The 17795-nt window shown below is 41.8% G+C and overlaps 1 pseudogene; it reads right to left on the bottom strand.

Moving 5' to 3' along the window:
* The window catches only part of LOC106562873 (butyrophilin subfamily 1 member A1-like), a 160979-nt pseudogene that overhangs the window by 133615 nt on the left and 9569 nt on the right, over positions 1 to 17795 (bottom strand).

Here is a 17795-nt window from a genome sequence, read left to right as displayed (position 1 = left end):
CTCGCAAACTGAAGGAAAGTTATGAATACACAGAGAGGAAAAATATATATATTTAGATTTATAGAAAATGAATACCAGTGAATACAGCGGTTCTCAGGCAGGCTAGGGGCACACTGTTGTTACTGTTGCATCACATTGGATGACCACCAGCAACATCTTGGAGCTTTTGAACATAAAAAAATACAACAAGTTACATATTGCTGCTTGTTTTTGTTTTTTGCTTTCAGAAGGGCCCTACTGGTTTAATGGGTCAGAGGTCAAGTCAGCCCAGGTTTTTCTTTTCTTTCTATGGAGTAACCAGTGTCACTGAGTGTACATAACATGTAACAGGCATGTTTTCCTGTGGGGTCTTTCAATTTCCCTAGATCTCTTTAGAGAATTGTCTATAGACTGGAATGTTTGGTGACATACACTGCAAGGTATTGCATTCCTCATATGTTGTTTATAGTGTGCAAGTGGAATTCAGCAGGAGAGAATGTGACGTGGTAAGTTATGTTTCCACTTGCCACTGCAGAAATGTGTATTTAATGTTTATTTATTCTATTTGGTTGGTTTAAGTCAGATGTCAATAAGGGGTCATGTCTTTGGCTATGCTTGCAGAACATACATTTTTCCCAATCTGATATTGACATGTTCTGAAGTTCTGTGTTCTATTTTAATATTTACGATGTGTACGAATTCACCATGTACATTAACTGGTGACTAATATACACTGAACAAAAATATAAATGCAAAATGTAAAGTGTTGGTCCCATGTGTCATGACCTGAAATAAAGGATCCCAGAAATATTCTACACGCACAAACAACCTACATGATCCCTGTTAGTGAGCATATCTCCTTTGCCAAGATTATCCATCCACCTGACAGGTGTGGCATATCAAGAAGCTGATTAAACAGCATGATCATTACACAGGTACACCTGTGCTGAGGACAATAAAGACTGTGAAGGACCTCGGCATTACTCTGGACCCTGATCTCTATTTTGAGGAACATAGCAAGACTGTTTCAAGGACAGCTTTTTTCCATCTACGTAACATTGCAAAAATGATGCAGAAAATTAATCCATGCTTTTGTTACTTCTAGGTTGGATTACTGCAATGCTCTACTTTCCGGCTACCCGGATAAAGCACTAAATAAACTTCAGTTAGTGCTAAATACGGCTACTAGAATCCTGACTAGAACCAAAAAAAGGTATCATATTACTCCAGTGCTAGCCTCCCTACACTGGCTTCCTGTTAAGGCAAGGGCTGATTTCAAGGTTTTACTGCTAACCTACAAAGCATTACATGGGCTTGCTCCTACTTATCTTTCCGATTTGGTCCTGCTGTACATACCTACACATACGTTACGGTCACAAGTCACAGGCCTCCTAATTTTTTAATTTTTTTATTTTTGTCATTTAGCAGACGCTCTTATCCAGAGCGACTTACAGTAGTGAATGCATACATTTCATTTCATGAATTTTTTATTTTTATTTTTTATTTTTTGTACTGGCCCCCCGTGGGAATCGAACCCTTACCAGTGAAGACTCCAGCTGAAGTAAAAAATAAATAAATGAAACCAAAGATAATGTTTTGTGATAGATATGACAGATGAGATAAAGAATATGGATGTGGAAGACCTTGGCTTTCATGGTTACACGTGGTCTGCGGTTGTGAGGCTGGTTGGACGTACTGCCAAATGGAGGTGGCTTGTGGTAGAGAAATTAACATTAATTTCTCTGGCAACAGCACTGGTGGACATTCCTGCAGTCAGCATGCCAATTGCACACTCCCTAAAAACTCTAAACATCGGTGGCATTGTGTTGTGTTACAAAACTGCACATTTAGTGTGGCCTTTTATCAAATCAAATCAAATGTATTTATATAGCCCTTCTTACATCAGCTGATATCTCAAAGTGCTGTACAGAAACCCAGCCTAAAACCCCAAACAGCAAGCAATGCAGGTATAGAAGCACGGTGGCTTGGAAAAACTCCCTAGAAAGGCCAAAACCTATGAAGAAACCTAGAGAGGAACCAGGCTATGAGGGGTGGCCAGTCCTCTTCTGGCTGTGCCGGGTGGAGATTATAACAGAACACGGCCAAGATGTTCAAATGTTCATAAATGACCAGCATGGTCAAATAATAATAATCACAGTAGTTGTCGAGGGTGCAACAAGTCAGTACCTCAAGAGTAAATGTCAGTTGGCTTTTCATAGCCGATCATTGAGAGTATCTCTACCGCTGCTGCTGTCTCTAGAGAGTTGAAAACAGCAGGTCTGGGACAGGTAGCATGTCCGGTGAACAGGTCAGGGTTCCATAGCCGCAGGCAGAACAGTTGAAACTGGAGCAGCAGCACGGCCAGGTGGACTGGGGACAGCAAGGAGTCATCATGCCAGGTAGTCCTGAGGCATGGTCCTAGGGCTCAGGTCTTCCGAGAGAGAGAAAGAAAGAAAGAAAGAAAGAAAGAAAGAAAGAAAGAAAGAAAGAAAGAAAGAAAGAAAGAAAGAAAGAAAGAAAGAAAGAAAGAAAGAAAGATAGAAAGAAAGAATTCACACAGGACACCGGATAAGACAGGAGAAATACTCCAGATATAACAGACTGACCCTAGCCCCCCGACAAACAAACTACTGCAGCATAAATACTGGAGGCTGAGACAGGAGGGGTCAGGAGACACTGTGGCCCCATCCGATGATACCCCCGGACAGGACCAAACAGGCAGGATATAACCACACCCACTTTGCCAAAGCACAGCCTCCACACCACTAGAGGGATATCTTCAACCACCAACTTACCATCTTGAGACAAGGCCGAGTATAGCCCACAAAGATCTCTGCCACGGCACAACCCAAGGAGGCGGGTCGCGCCAACCCAGACAGGAAGACCACGTCAGTGACTCAACCCACTCAAGTGACGCACCCCTCCTAGGGACGGCATGGAAGAACACCAGTAAGCCAGTGACTCAGCCCCTGTAATAGGGTTAGAGGCAGAGAATCCCAGTGGAGAGAGGGGAACCGGCCAGGCAGAGACAGCAAGGGCGGTTCGTTGCTCCAGAGCCTTTCCGTTCACCTTCACACTCCTGGGCCAGACTACACTCAATGCGCAGGCTGTCAAAAGTGGATTTTTTAATTTTTATTATGACTGTGTAGACTTGGACTGTCACGCCCTGACCATAGAGAGCCCTCGGGGTTCTCTATGGTGTAATAGGTCAGGCCGTGACTAGGGGGGTTTCTAGGTATTATATTTCTATGTTGGTGTATGTGTATGGTTCCCAATTGGAAGCAGCTGATAATCGTTGCCTCCAATTGGGGATCATACTTAGTGTGTTCCTTTTCACCTCTTGTTTCGTATGTGTGCTTATGTGCGCTACGTACTTCACATCTTTATATCATTGTTGTTTTGATAAGATTCACTATCATTAAAATGTGGAACTCTACTCACGCTGCGCCTTGGTGCAATTATTTATATGACGGTCGTGACTGAATATCCCACCAGGTGAGCACCAAGCAGCGTGCCCAGGAGGTGAAGGAGAGTTGGTCATGGGAAGAGATACTGGGTGGATGCGAGACCCTTCCTTGGTGGGAGTCGCCGAGGAGTAAAGGAGGACAGCGACGACGCCGGGGTCCGCAGCCACAAACAGCCCAAGGGCAACCCCAATTTTTTTGGGGGGGGCACAAGGGGCGGTCGGCCCGAGGAGAGAGCCAGAGACCGTCTGGGAGTTGATGCAGCAGTTTGAGGAGGGTTATCGGAGCGAGGTGTTGGCTAGGAGTATGCTGCAGTGCCGGCGTTTTGAAGAGCGTGTCATCAGTCTGATGAAACCTGTACCGGCTCCACGCACCAGGCCTCCAGTGAGCCTTTCCAGCCCGGCATGTCCTGTGCCGGCTCCCCGCACTCGCCCTGAAGAGCGTGTCATCAGTCCGGTGAAACCTGTGCCGGCTCCACGCACCAGGCCTCCAGTGGGCCTACCCAGCCCAGTACGTCCTGTGCCGGCTCCCCACACTCGCCCTGAGGAGCGTGTCATCAGTCCGGTGAAACCTGTGCCGGCTCCACGCACCAGGCCTCCAGTGCGCCTCCCCAGCCCGGTACGTCCTGTGCCAGCTCCCCGCACTCGCCCTGAAGAGCGTGGCATCAGTCCGGTGCAACCTGTGCTGGCTCCACGCACCAGGACTACAGTGCGCCTTCCCAGCCTGGTACATCCTGTGCCGGCTCCCCGCACTCGTCCACCACCGTGTGTACAGTCCGGAGTCTCCAGTGACGGTCTACAGCCCGGAACCTCCAGCGACGGTTCACAGTCCAGAGCTTCCAGCGATGGTTCACAGTCCAGAGCTTCCAGCGACGGTTCACAGTTTTGAGTCTCCAGTGACGATCCACGGCTCGGAGCTTCCTGCGCTGGTGCCATGGCCGGAGCCTTCCTCTGCGCCGGTGCTCAGTCCAGGCACGGGTCCAGTCCCGCTCCATGGCCGGAGCCTTCCTCTGCGCCGGTGCTCAGTCAAGGCACGGCGTCCAGTCCCGCTCCATGGCCGGAGCCTTCCTCTGCGCCGGTGGTCAGTCCAGGCACGCCGTCCAGTCCCGCTCCATGGCTGGAGCCTTCCTCTGCGCCGGTGCCCAGTCCGGGCACAGCGTTCAGCCTGGCTCCATGGCCGGATCCGTGGTCTGAGCGGGTGTTACGTCCCGCACCGGAGCTGCCACCGACGCTAGTTGCCCACCCTAACCCTCCCCATCTAGTTTCAGGTTTTGCAGTTGGAGTCGGCACCTTGGTGGGGGGGGGGGAGGGTACTGTCATGCCCTGACCATAGAGAGCCCTCGGGGTTCTCTATGGCGTAACAGGTCAGGCTGTGACTAGGGGGGTTTCTAGGTATTATATTTCTATGTTGGTGTATGTGTATGGTTCCCAATTGGAGGCAGCTGATAATCGTTGCCTCTAATTGGGGATCATACTTAGTGTGTTCCTTTTCCCACCTGCGATGTGGGATATTGTTTCGTATGTGTGCTTATGTGCGCTACGTACTTCACATCGTTATATCTTTGTTGTTTTGATAAGTTTCACTATCATTAAAATGTGCACCTCTACTCACGGTGCGCCTTGGTCCAATTATTTATATGACGGTCGTGACATGGACCCGTTGTTAAAAGAGACATTTTATTATAACTGTGTAGACTTGGACCTGTTGTCAAAAGAGATATTTTATTATGACTGTGTAGACTTGGACCTGTTGTTTGACCTGTTGTTGATATGTTAAATATATTATCAGATTACTATATATTATGTGGTTAGTTGATATGTTAAATATATCATCAGATTAATATATATTATGTGGTTAGTTGCTATGTTAAATATATCATCAGATTACTATATCATATGAAGTGGTTAGTTGATATGTTAAACATATCAGATTACTATATATTATGTGGTTATATCACGGCCCCTCCTCTGCAGTGCAGGGGCGGTTCCTCCTGCAGGCAGGGGAGGGTCGTTAGTGATTGGAGCCACCTGGGCTCAGGATATTTAAACTGCTTCACTAACCACTCTCTCTCTCCCTGCTCCTCCAGGTATGATCCTGTTTTGTTTGTTCCTTTGTAGGTTTACTTAGTTTCCACTCACTCAGTCATGTTCACACACACAGATTCATGCATCCATGCACTTTACATACACCCTACATTATGACATTTCCACACCTCATTCTTTGTTCTTTGTTTAAAGTTAATAGTTTTTTGGTTTACAATAAAGAACCTTTTGATTGGCCTATACCTGCTCATGTCCCCTCATTTTTGCCACAGGCTATGAGCCGGCCTAGACAGTTGATATGTTAAATATATCATCAGATTACTATATAGTATGTGGTTATTTATGTATTTAACCATCTAGAAGCTACGAAATCTGGCATGTATCTGCAATGTAGTCAGCAGCACTAAACACTTAAAGGACTACTAGACAGACCAACATGTACCAGTGTATAAAGGACTACTAGACAGACCAACATGTACCAGTGTATAAAGGACTACTAGACAGACCAACATGTACCAGTGTATAAAGGACTAGACAGACCAACATGTACCAGTGTATAAAGGACTACTAGACAGACCAACATGTACCAGTGTATAAAGGACTACTAGACAGACCAACATGTACCAGTGTATAAAGGACTAGACAGACCAACATGTACCAGTGTATAAAGGACTAGACAGACCAACATGTACCAGTGTATAAAGGACTACTAGACAGACCAACATGTGCCAGTGTATAAAGGACTACTAGACAGACCAACATGTACCAGTGTATAAAGGACCAGACAGACCAACATGTACCAGTGTATAAAGGACTAGACAGACCAACATGTACCAGTGTATAAAGGACTACTAGACAGACCAACATGTACCAGTGTATAAAGGACCAGACAGACCAACATGTACCAGTGTATAAAGGACTAGACAGACCAACATGTACCAGTGTATAAAGGACTAGACAGGCCAACATGTACCAGTGTATAAAGGACTAGACAGACCAACATGTACCAGTGTATAAAGGACTAGACAGACCAACATGTACCAGTGTATAAAGGACTAGACAGACCAACATGTACCAGTGTATAAAGGACTAGACAGATCAACATGTACCAGTGTATATTTATTATGAAATGATACATTTATAAAAATGTATTTTGTGTTGCTACATTAACTAAATATAGAAGCAAAGTAGAATGGATACACAACAAACTGTTAGAAAACACAGAGAAATTATGTTTTACTTAACATTTATTTTTCTTAACTTAAAGCATTGTTGGTTAAGGGCTTGTAAGTAAGCATTTCACGGTAAGGTCTAAACCTGTTGTATTTGGCACATGTGACAAATGCGATTTGATATATAGCACATTCTCATGAAGACCGAACAGTCCAAGGAAGGTGTGAAAGACACATACAAATATTAGTCAAACATTAACAAGAAATCAGTGGTCTGGGATGGTCCAGTACCAGAATGGGTTCAGATCCAACCCATTGCTCTTTCAACATTCCTACCTTTACCTCTCTGTCCTATCCAATAAACAGTAAACTGGCCCACTCTACAACAACAAAAGATTGACAGGAAATCTGAGAACTCATGCACATGAACTCTCTCCTATTACATGCTTTTATTAACTGTTTATACCTGCCTTGTTTGTTTTAAAACAGTCAGTCAGTGACATCTACAGGACAGATGACCACTGAGATACTATCAATAATACCAGGGCTGAAGAATGGAGAGTTTCTCAGTGAAGGAGCAGAATGGGCTCTTTTTTTTTTTACTAGGTCGGGCTTCGACCCCTGGTATCATATAAACTCACATAAGACATGGAAGACTGGAGAATTGCAGGAAATGAGCTTTAAAACAGCAACCTGTTCTCTTGGCCAACAAGAGGGGTATGAACAGTTTGCGTGGGGTTGTGAGGTGGTGGGTTGATACTACGCTGATTATCCATCTGATCCTTTGCCACCTAGGAAATATGTGTCACCGGTCTGTCTCAAATAAGACTTGAGCACCCCTGGTCTGGAGTCACATCCACTGTGGAGAAAAACATACATTATTGCAAACACAATGACATGATGACATCAGTGGTATAATACACTATGGTAAACACAATGACATCATGACATCAATATCAGTGGTATAATACACTATGGTAAACACAATGACATGATGACATCAACATCAGTGGTATAATACACTATGGTAAACACAATGACATCATGACATCAGAGGGTATAATGCAAGTTGAGGACAACATGTTACTGTATTGATCTCTGACACATGATACTGTCTTCCTCTATTAGTGGTCCATGTGTGACTGAGGTAGAGAGAACAGGACATCCTGTAGCAGTTTTCATTAGGTCATGGGTGACAACCTCTAAACTAATGTTAATACATGATTTAGGGCTGGATTCAATCAGATCTGTTTTATCCAACATAGCGGTTGTTTTGACAGTGTCGAAGGTAGAACTGTTAAGAGCTGTCAAATCCACCAACGTGGTCTCAAAGCATTTGCTATTATTCTGTAATTAAATCCGAGACACTCCATTTAGTGTGATATTATATGATACGTTACGTTTCGTATGTATTCATTTGTGGATGTCCATAACCCATTTTGTATGATATGTTACGACGGCAATTAGTACTATATGTTACGAGTTTCCAAAACGGACAATATGTTGAAATTTCCAGATTGTAAAATATGTTACAAATTTGTAAAATGTATGATATGTTACAAATTCCAATTTGTTGTGGCTAACGATAGCTAGGTGGTTAATGCTAGCGTTAGCTAGCTCTAGGGGTAATGGTTAGGGTTAGCTAACCCTTCCCATTTAACCTAAGAAATTACAAAGTAGCTAAATAGTTGCAAATGAGCTAAAATGCTAAAGTTGTCCGTGATGAGATTCGAACCGCTAGACGTTTGCGTTATACGCCCACACAGCCTGACCAACCACCCTCCTTCTGTTTTTTCCTTAAGTAACCTATCTTATGTAATCATACCAAACATATCCTACTAATTTCAGTGTCCCAGGTTTACCTTTACTATGTTACATCTAGTCTGAGACCAGTGTGAATCCACAAGTGGCTCCTGGCATTATAGATAAATGTAAAGTCCCCATATTTGCAGTGGTGTAAAGTACTTAAGTAAAAATACTTTAAAGTACTACGTGTTTTGGGGTATCTGTACTTTTCTATTTATATTTTTTACTATTTATATTTTTTACTACTTTTACTTCACTACATTCCTTAAGAAAATCTTGTATTTTTTACTCCATCCATTTTCCTTGACACCAAAAAGTACTCATTACATTTTGAATGCTTAGCAGGACAGGAATATTGTCAAATTCACGCACTTATCAACCAAACAAACATCCCTGGTCATCCCTACTGCCTCTGATCTGGCGGACTCACTAAACACACATGCTTCGTTTGTAAATGATGTCTGAATATTGCAGTGTGCCCATTGCTTTCCGTAAATGTAAAATAAAAAATGGTGCCATCTGGTTTGCTTAATATAAGGAATTTGAAATGATTTGTACTTTTACTTTTGATACTTAAGTATATTTTAAACCAAATACTTTTACTCACATAGAATTTTCCTGGGTGACTTTTACTTGAGTAATTTTCTATTAAGGTATCTTTACTTTACTCAAGTATGACAGTTGGGTACTTTTTCCACCATTTTATTTATTTTCTATTATTCAATTCAGTCTGGTATGAGAACGGTAGCCCCTATCTGCAAAAGCAGGGTGTCTGCGGAAAGCTGAGTATCTTGGTGTAACGCGGGTCGTCTAATGCGGACCAAGACGCGGCGTGTGACGTGCTCATAATTACATTTATTAAACTCAAAATCAAACATAACAAAATGACCATAAACAGTCCCGTCAGGTGCAACATACACAAAACAGGAAATAACCACCCACAAAACACAGGAAAAACACCCCTAATAAATAGGACCTTCAATTAGAGACAACAAGGAACAGCTGCCTCCAATTGAAGGTCAACCCACGAAACTTAAACATAGAAATAGACACACTAGAATAAACATAGAAATATACTTACATAGAACATAAACCAAAAACCCCGAAATACATAAAACAAACACGCCCTGACCAAACTACAATAACAAATAACCCCCTTTACTGGTCAGGACGCGACACTTGGTTATTGATTGGTGCCTTCAAATCTTTGATGTGACTTACTACCATATATGGGCATACGAATTTAAGAATTTAATATAGAATTTAATGTAAGAGCAGACTGAGCCGATGACCTCATTTCAAGATGGCTGCTACCTACATTCCAGTTAGCGTTGTGAAGCATAAACAAAATAAACACGTAAAACGTTGATACACACCGAAAGCTGGGACTCCACAGATCATGAGGATATCTTATTTGTCTGCCTGTGACCTACCGTTATTGATCACCAGCCCCAAGAGTCAAAATGTTTATTTTACACAACGTTTTCACCAAACAGCAAACATCTTACAAGGTAAGCTTCAATTTGATCTGTGTTTGAGCTATAGCTACATGGGGGTATCAAATGAATCCTTAGGTTGGTAAGAACAAATCTACCCTATTACCAATGTTATATGATGATGTATGACTTAATGGCAAGATCAAATGTCCACGAGTGACTATATCTTTGCGCATCAAAAATATGTTGCCTGCTTATGCGCTGTAGGCATCTATTACACAGGAGATTGGCTAAGATGGCACCTTGACGGTCTTGTAGCCAATGAGATAAGCTTTCCTGGGATATGCAGTTGAACTGGGTGGGACCTAGAACCTTTCATGCGTAATGCTAACTACTGAATACCCAATAACACCACCACAATGTTTGAGTGAGGATGATATGGTAGAAATTGTGTTTTTATACTGAACAAATAGCATTTAGGGATTGCAAATATGTAATAGCACTGAAATTATATAATTTATAGACATGCCACAGTGGAGAGGTTTAGGGACACTTGGAAGCGTCCCGTGACCACACTTACTAAAACATCTGCCCATTTCTAGTTGTTAGGTCTATCAATCCCCTATTTTCTCTCCTGATATTGTCCACATGTTGTGGAAGCCATCTGATGTGTTTCCAGCTCTAGTCATCAATAATTCACTTATAGCTTGTCAATGACAGATGACTTTCAAAATAATAAAAAAAAAAGGTTATTTAGTGTGTGCTTGATTTGGTGTATTCTGAACTATGTAACTCCTATCTTCTGATCATTTCCTCAGTCTCGCGGATGTCTCCTTTCCAAATATACCAAGTTTTGGCATATCAGAATCATGTAATTACACATGAATGGCAGTTACGTTTAGGTATGTCTATTTAGGCCGAAATCTACATTTTGCCATTACATTTAAGAGGTTGCATTAACAGAAAACCCATGCAGCCTTGTTTACAAATTCAAACATTGGAATGTGAGATGTAATCTACACCTCCATTAGGATGATAGAAATCCTCATTATTTTGTTTGATGTTTTTTCAATTTGAGCGCAATTATTTCTGTATAGCCTACACTTTCTCTTTCTGAACTTCTGAAGAGTGGGGCGGGCATCTTGAAAATCATCAAGAGCAGCTGCTCACCGATTGACAGCTCCACCTGCATTGGAGCATCACCACAATGTCTCCCATGTGGGTGTCTGCTATCGCTGGTTAACGCTTGATCTGACTGAATCTTTGTCTCAGCCTTACTTGCCCATGCTTACAGCTGTCACAGTAAATACATGATAGTTATGTCAGGCTAATACTCTGCCTTGTAGAGTATTGATGAGTTTGGACCAGATCAACAGGACAGTGAGGACACTATTCCTCCCTAAAATACAGCTGGAGTCACATAGTATAAAACACACCTGCATGTCTTCTGATGGTTTCAACATCTGAAATATAGAGGAAGAGACTGTTGGTTGTGAAAATGAGCAACATACTGATGGATATCACAAACTACTGTAAGTGAACATTTATGTTGTTCAATCCAGATCTCAAACTATGCAGACCTATAATAACTTTATTGTGCATATTTATGTGCATAAAGTAGCATAACATAACCCAGCAACATTAACTCTTAAATTGTTCCAGCTGCAAACATACACCAATCCAACTTTCACATGTTCAGTCTATCCTATATAATGTTGCACACATTTCCATAAAATAACCCACCAACACAAACTCTTGAACCATTCAAGCAAGAGAAACTAAAACGAACTTTCACATGTTCAGGCTATGCTAACTTCAAATTAACCAATCACTCCACATGACCATACATCAGCAGAAAATAACCCACCAACAGTAACTCTTGAACTGTTGAAGATATACTGTTCAAAAAAATAAAGGGAACACTTAAACAACACATCCTAGATCTGAATGAAAAAAATTATCTTATTAAATACTTTTTTCTTTACATAGTTGAATGTGCTGACAACAAAATCACACAAAAATAATCAATGGAAATCCAATTTATCAACCCATGGAGGTCTGGATTTGGAGTCACACTCAAAATTAAAGTGGAAAACCACACTACAGGCTGATCCAACTTTGATGTAATGTCCTTAAAACAAGTCAAAATGAGGCTCAGTAGTGTGTGTGGCCTCCATGTGCCTGTATGACCTCCCTACAACGCCTGGGCATGCTCCTGATGAGGTGGCGGATGGTCTCCTGAGGGATCTCCTCCCAGACCTGGACTAAAGCATCCGCCAACTCCTGGACAGTCTGTGGTGCAACGTGGCATTGGTGGATGGAGCGAGACATGATGTCCCAGATGTGCTCAATTGGATTCAGGTCTGGGGAACGGGCGGGCCAGTCCATAGCATCAATACCTTCCTCTTGCAGGAACTGCTGACACACTCCAGCCACATGAGGTCTAGCAATGTCTTGCATTAGGAGGAACCCAGGGCCAACCGCACCAGCATATGGTCTCACAAGGGGTCTGAGGATCTCATCTCGGTACCTAATGGATGTCAGGCTACTTCTGGCGAAAACATGGAGGGCTGTGCGGCCCCCCAAAGAAATGCCACACCATGACTGACCCACCGCCAAACGGGTCATGCTGGAGGATTTTGCAGGCAGCAGAATGTTCTCCACGGCATCTCCAGACTCTGTCACGTCTGTCACGTGCTCAGTGTGAACCTGCTTTCATCTGTGAAGAGCACAGGGCGCCAGTGGCGAATTTGCCAATCTTGGTGTTCTCTGGCAAATGCCAAACGTCCTGCAAGGTGTTGGGCTGTAAGCACAACCCCCACCTGTGGACGTCGGGCCCTCATACCACCCTCATGGAGTCTGTTTCTGACCATTTGAGCAGACACATGCACATTTGTGGCCTGCTGGGGGTCATTTTGCAGGGCTCTGGCAGTGCTTCTCCTGCTCCTTCTTGCACAAAGGCGGAGGTAGCGGTCCTGCTGCTGGGTTGTTGCCCTCCTACGGCTCCTCCACGTCTCCTGATGTACTGGCCTCTCTCCTGGTAGTGCCTCCATGCTCTGGACACTATGCTGACAGACACAGCAAACCTTCTTGCCACTGCTCACATTGATGTGCCATCCTGGATGAGCTGCACTACCTGAGCCACTTGTGTGGGTTGTAGACTCCGTGTCATGCTACCACTAGAGTGAAAGCACCGCCACCATTCAAAAGTGACCAAAACATCAGCCAGGAAGCATAGGAACTGAGAAGTGGTCTGTGGTCCCCACCTGCAGAACCACTCCTTTATTGGGGGTGTCTTGCTAATTGCCTATAATTTCCACCTGTTGTCTATTCCATTTGCACAACAGCATGTGAAATTTATTGTCAATCAGTGTTGCTTCCTAAGTGGACAGTTTGATTTCACAGAAGTGTGATTGACTTGGAGTTACATTGTGTTGTTTAAGTGTTCCTTTTATTTTTTTGAGCAGTGTAGATACAGCAAACCACGTTCATATTCTCAGGCTATTCTAACTTTCATCTACACACTTTTTCAACTACAACCAGTCTACAAAATTACTACTGCAGACACTACTATAATGTTTTTCATAACCATACATACTTTAAAACGGTTTCGCTTTAAATAGTATAGTTAAATGTTTTAACCTTCTACAACTATCACAAAAAGAGCTTTAGCCAGCCCCATAACTTTACTTGTAAAGTTACAATCTAGTATTATTAATAATAGAATACATGGGACATTATAGGTTCCTACAGGAACCTTAATACCCTAAAAGGTTATTTGAGGAACCTTTTTAAAAGGTTCCCTTGGGAAAAGGTTCCTGGAAGTACCTTTTGGGGTTCCGCTGGTGTTGCAATCGGAGGAACCCCTAAAGGTGCCTCCAGGAACCTTTTCTTTTTAGAGTCTAGTGGTCCTCTACAGTCTCAACACATCCTGTTCTAGAACATCAACATTAGTGTGACTGGTCCATCAGTGATCCAGGTGTATCAGAGACTACCTCTCTAGTCTAGTGGTCCTCTACAGTCTCAACACATCCTGTTCTAGAACATCAACATTAGTGTGACTGGTATCAGTGATCCAGGTGTATCAGAGACTACCTCTCTCTAGTCTAGTGGTCCTCTACAGTCTCAACACATCCTGTTCTAGAACATCAACATTAGTGTGACTGGTCCATCAGTGAACCAGGTGTATCAGGGATATGAAGGACACAACTTACCCAGTTGTCGAGTGAGATCCTTTTCAACCTGATCTGTAAACAAAGATAAGATAACCCAGGAAACATTCATGTAAACAACATTGTGTTTTCTACTTCTTTAGAAGTTACATAGAAGAGACATTGGTTTATACAATGTTTGACCTGTTCTATATGGTCTGAAGACATTGACAATGACAAGACAATGGGATATCATGTTTGCATGTATGTACTGTACTTATCACTGTCCTTCCCGAGGCCCCTCTAAATATGTAGAGTAGATGGAAGACAGTGAGAACATCATTAACATGAATACTAGAAGATGTAGTCTCTCTCTGGGACTCCTTGGTCGAGATTCAATCCAATGTGCAGTATACCACAGGGCACTTCACAGCTGACAATTCAGTTTTTAAAGTAATTTTACCCGGAATTCACGGAGATCACATTCATGATAAACACTGCACATCGACTCAAGTGTAAAATACCTTTAAAAGTCTGTTATAGTGTTCTGTGCTATAATGCGTCTTGAATTGAATCCCATCCCTCGTCTCATTCCACTGTTCCAACATCAGAAGGAACACTTAGGGCCAATCAGAAGCTGAAACAATAACAAAGCGTGAATCAAATGACATGGATGACAGTTGAGATTATATAAAAATCAATAAACATAAAATGGTTGACATAATAAAGTGATGATCTGAAGACACTACTTACCCTTCTCCTTCATGAGGACATCTGTAAACATGTAGAGTAGATGGAAGACAGTGAGAACATCATTAACATGAACACTAGAAGATGTATTCTCTCTCTGGGACTCCTTGTCTCATATCACTTCTCTAATATCATACTACTGGATAAATCTAAATTGAGTTCCACACACCTAAATGAGTCTAGCTTACCTCTGTGGGTGAGACATCCTTTATCCAATAGAGATCTCCCACATTATCATTTACCTCTTAAATTCACTCAATAAATGTGACTGGTATCAGTGATCCAGGTGTATCAGAGACTACCTCTCTCTAGTCTAGTGGTCCTCTACAGTCTCAACACATCCTGTTCTAGAACATCAACATTAATGTGACTGGTCCATCAGTGATCCAAGTGTATCAGAGACTACCTCTCTCTAGTCTAGTGGTCCTCTACAGCCTCAACACATGCTGTTCTAGAACATCAACATTAATGTGACTGGTCCATCAGTGATCCAGGTGTATCAGAGACTACCTCTCTCTAGTCTAGTGGTCCTCTACAGCCTCAACACATCCTATTCTAGAACATCAACATTAATGTGACTGGTCCATCAGTGATCCAGGTGTATCAGAGACTACCTCTCTCTAGTCTAGTGGTCCTCTACAGCCTCAACACATCCTGTTCTAGAACATCAACATTAATGTGACTGGTCCATCAGTGATCCAGGTGTATCAGAGACTACCCCTCTCTAGTCTAGTGGTCCTCTACAGCCTCAACACATCCTCTTCTAGAACATCAATCTATGGTATGAAGATACTGACACTAATAAGGTGCTGGGATATACTACTTCAAGTTAAAAATTTGTATGGACACCACTTCAAGTTTCCAGTTTTATTAGAAGTATGTACGGGATGTGTGACAGGTTATAGGAAATACTCATAGCCTGTTATACATTAAAAAGTATTAGTAAGTTCATAGTATGTGAGGATCTTAAAACATCTAAGGGTAAAAAGATCATGCATTCTATATTAGGTGATAGAGATTGATAACATTCATATAATTGTGTTAAAAAGTTCAAATCCATCAAGCGTACAAAGGGTAAGAATTGTAAAAGGAATGTGTAAACGTTATGTTGATTACTTTATTTTGTGGTGCCTAATTGAAGGGGAAAAGTGTTAATCTGTGATCTACTTAATGTACGTTATTGAAGATAAAACAGAGTCATTTAAATGTAATAACTCGCTAACATGTCAAGGGTGTTTAAGGTGTGTCTTAGTAACATCCTGAGGAAGTTAGAGTTAAGTTTGTAGAGAGTAATATGAGCCCTGCTCGGTTGCAGCGAAGGCTAGCTTCGTACTGAGTAGCTGCCATTTTATGTCGATCGTGAATTAACATGTGCGTTGTTAATAAGATATTTTGCGGTGTTATTTGTATAATTGTTTTTCAAACACTTTATTGACTGTTGATAAATTGAGTTATGGTTTACTGAGTTAAAGCTTTGTGCTTGACAGTAATATTGAAATTAGTGTATGTTTCAGTGAATTACAGTGTATACTGTTGTGACTTGAATAAGCCTTGTACCCTACAACACTAGCTCTTTCCTGTATATCTGTTGTTTTGTAAAATGTGTTACTTTTGTAAAATGTGTTACTTTGGTAAAATGATTGCAGTAAAAGTTCTCAGTGAGGAAACAATACCATATCACTCTCGTGATTATTTCTCCCCTTTTTCAGGGGCGTAACAGATACACATGGTATTCACTGTCCATGCTTACTTGCAGGTTTGACAATGCAATAACAATGAATATGTCAATTGGAAGCTGTGGCTAAATGAGTCCAGCGTACCTCTGTGAGACAATAAAGACATTCTACCCTACCACCACCACCACCTCTTTATGTCATTCAATAAACATGTCAATTATATGGTTTAGTCTGCTTTGTGAATCTTTACATTCATGTGTGTAATCTGGGTTAGTGACAATTAAACCACTACTTTCCCTGCTACAGTTTGAGTTGATTTATTATCACACCTGCAGATTAAAATCAGTCATCAGTGTCAACATGTGAATCACCTGCAGGTTAAAATCAGTCATCAGTGTCAACATGTTAATCACCTGCAGATTAAAATCAGTCATCTGTGTCAACATGTTAATCACCTGCAGATTAAAATCAGTCATCAATGCTAACATGTTAATCACCTGCAGATTACAATCAGTCATCAGTGTAAACATGTTAATCACCTTTGAATAAAATCAGTCATCAGTGTCAACATGTTAATCACCTGCAGGTTAAAATCAGTCATCAGTGTCAACATGTTAATCACCTGCAGGTTAAAATCAGTCATCAGTGTCAACATGTTAATCACCTGCAGAATAAAAGCAGTCATCAGTGTTAACATGTTAATCACCTGCAGGTGTAGTATATTATCCTGTATCCATAGAATACAACCACTGTGAATGTGTTGAGGTTGAAAAAAGCATTGCAGACATTTATTTCTAACAATGAAACATTCATATAATTTCTCCATTACCTTTCTTAATGCATATGCAGTAGATAGCCAGAGCTAACCCAATCACAGTGACGGCTCCCAGACAGCATAACACAATGAAGGCCATTCTCAATGGGGTTGCGTAATCAAATAACTCACCTAAAACACACACATCATTACACATCAACAACAGGGTTTGGTACTAATACTACCACACATCATTACACATCAACAACAGGGTTTGGTACTAATACTACCACACATCATTACACATCAACAACAGGGTTTGGTACTAATACTACCACACATCATTACACATCAACAACAGGGTCTGGTACTAATACTACCACACACATCATTACACATCAACAACAGGGTTTGGTACTAATACTACCACACACATCATTACACATCAACAACAGGGTTTGGTACTAATACTACCACACACATCATTACACATCAACAACAGGGTTTGGTACTAATACTACCACACACATCATTACACATCAACAACAGGGTTTGGTACTAATAT

Source organism: Salmo salar, chromosome ssa01 (genome assembly GCF_905237065.1).
Source record: "Salmo salar chromosome ssa01, Ssal_v3.1, whole genome shotgun sequence".
Lineage (NCBI taxonomy): Eukaryota > Metazoa > Chordata > Actinopteri > Salmoniformes > Salmonidae > Salmo > Salmo salar.
Note: the sequence above shows the minus strand (reverse complement) of the source record. Positions and strands in the feature narration are given on the sequence as shown.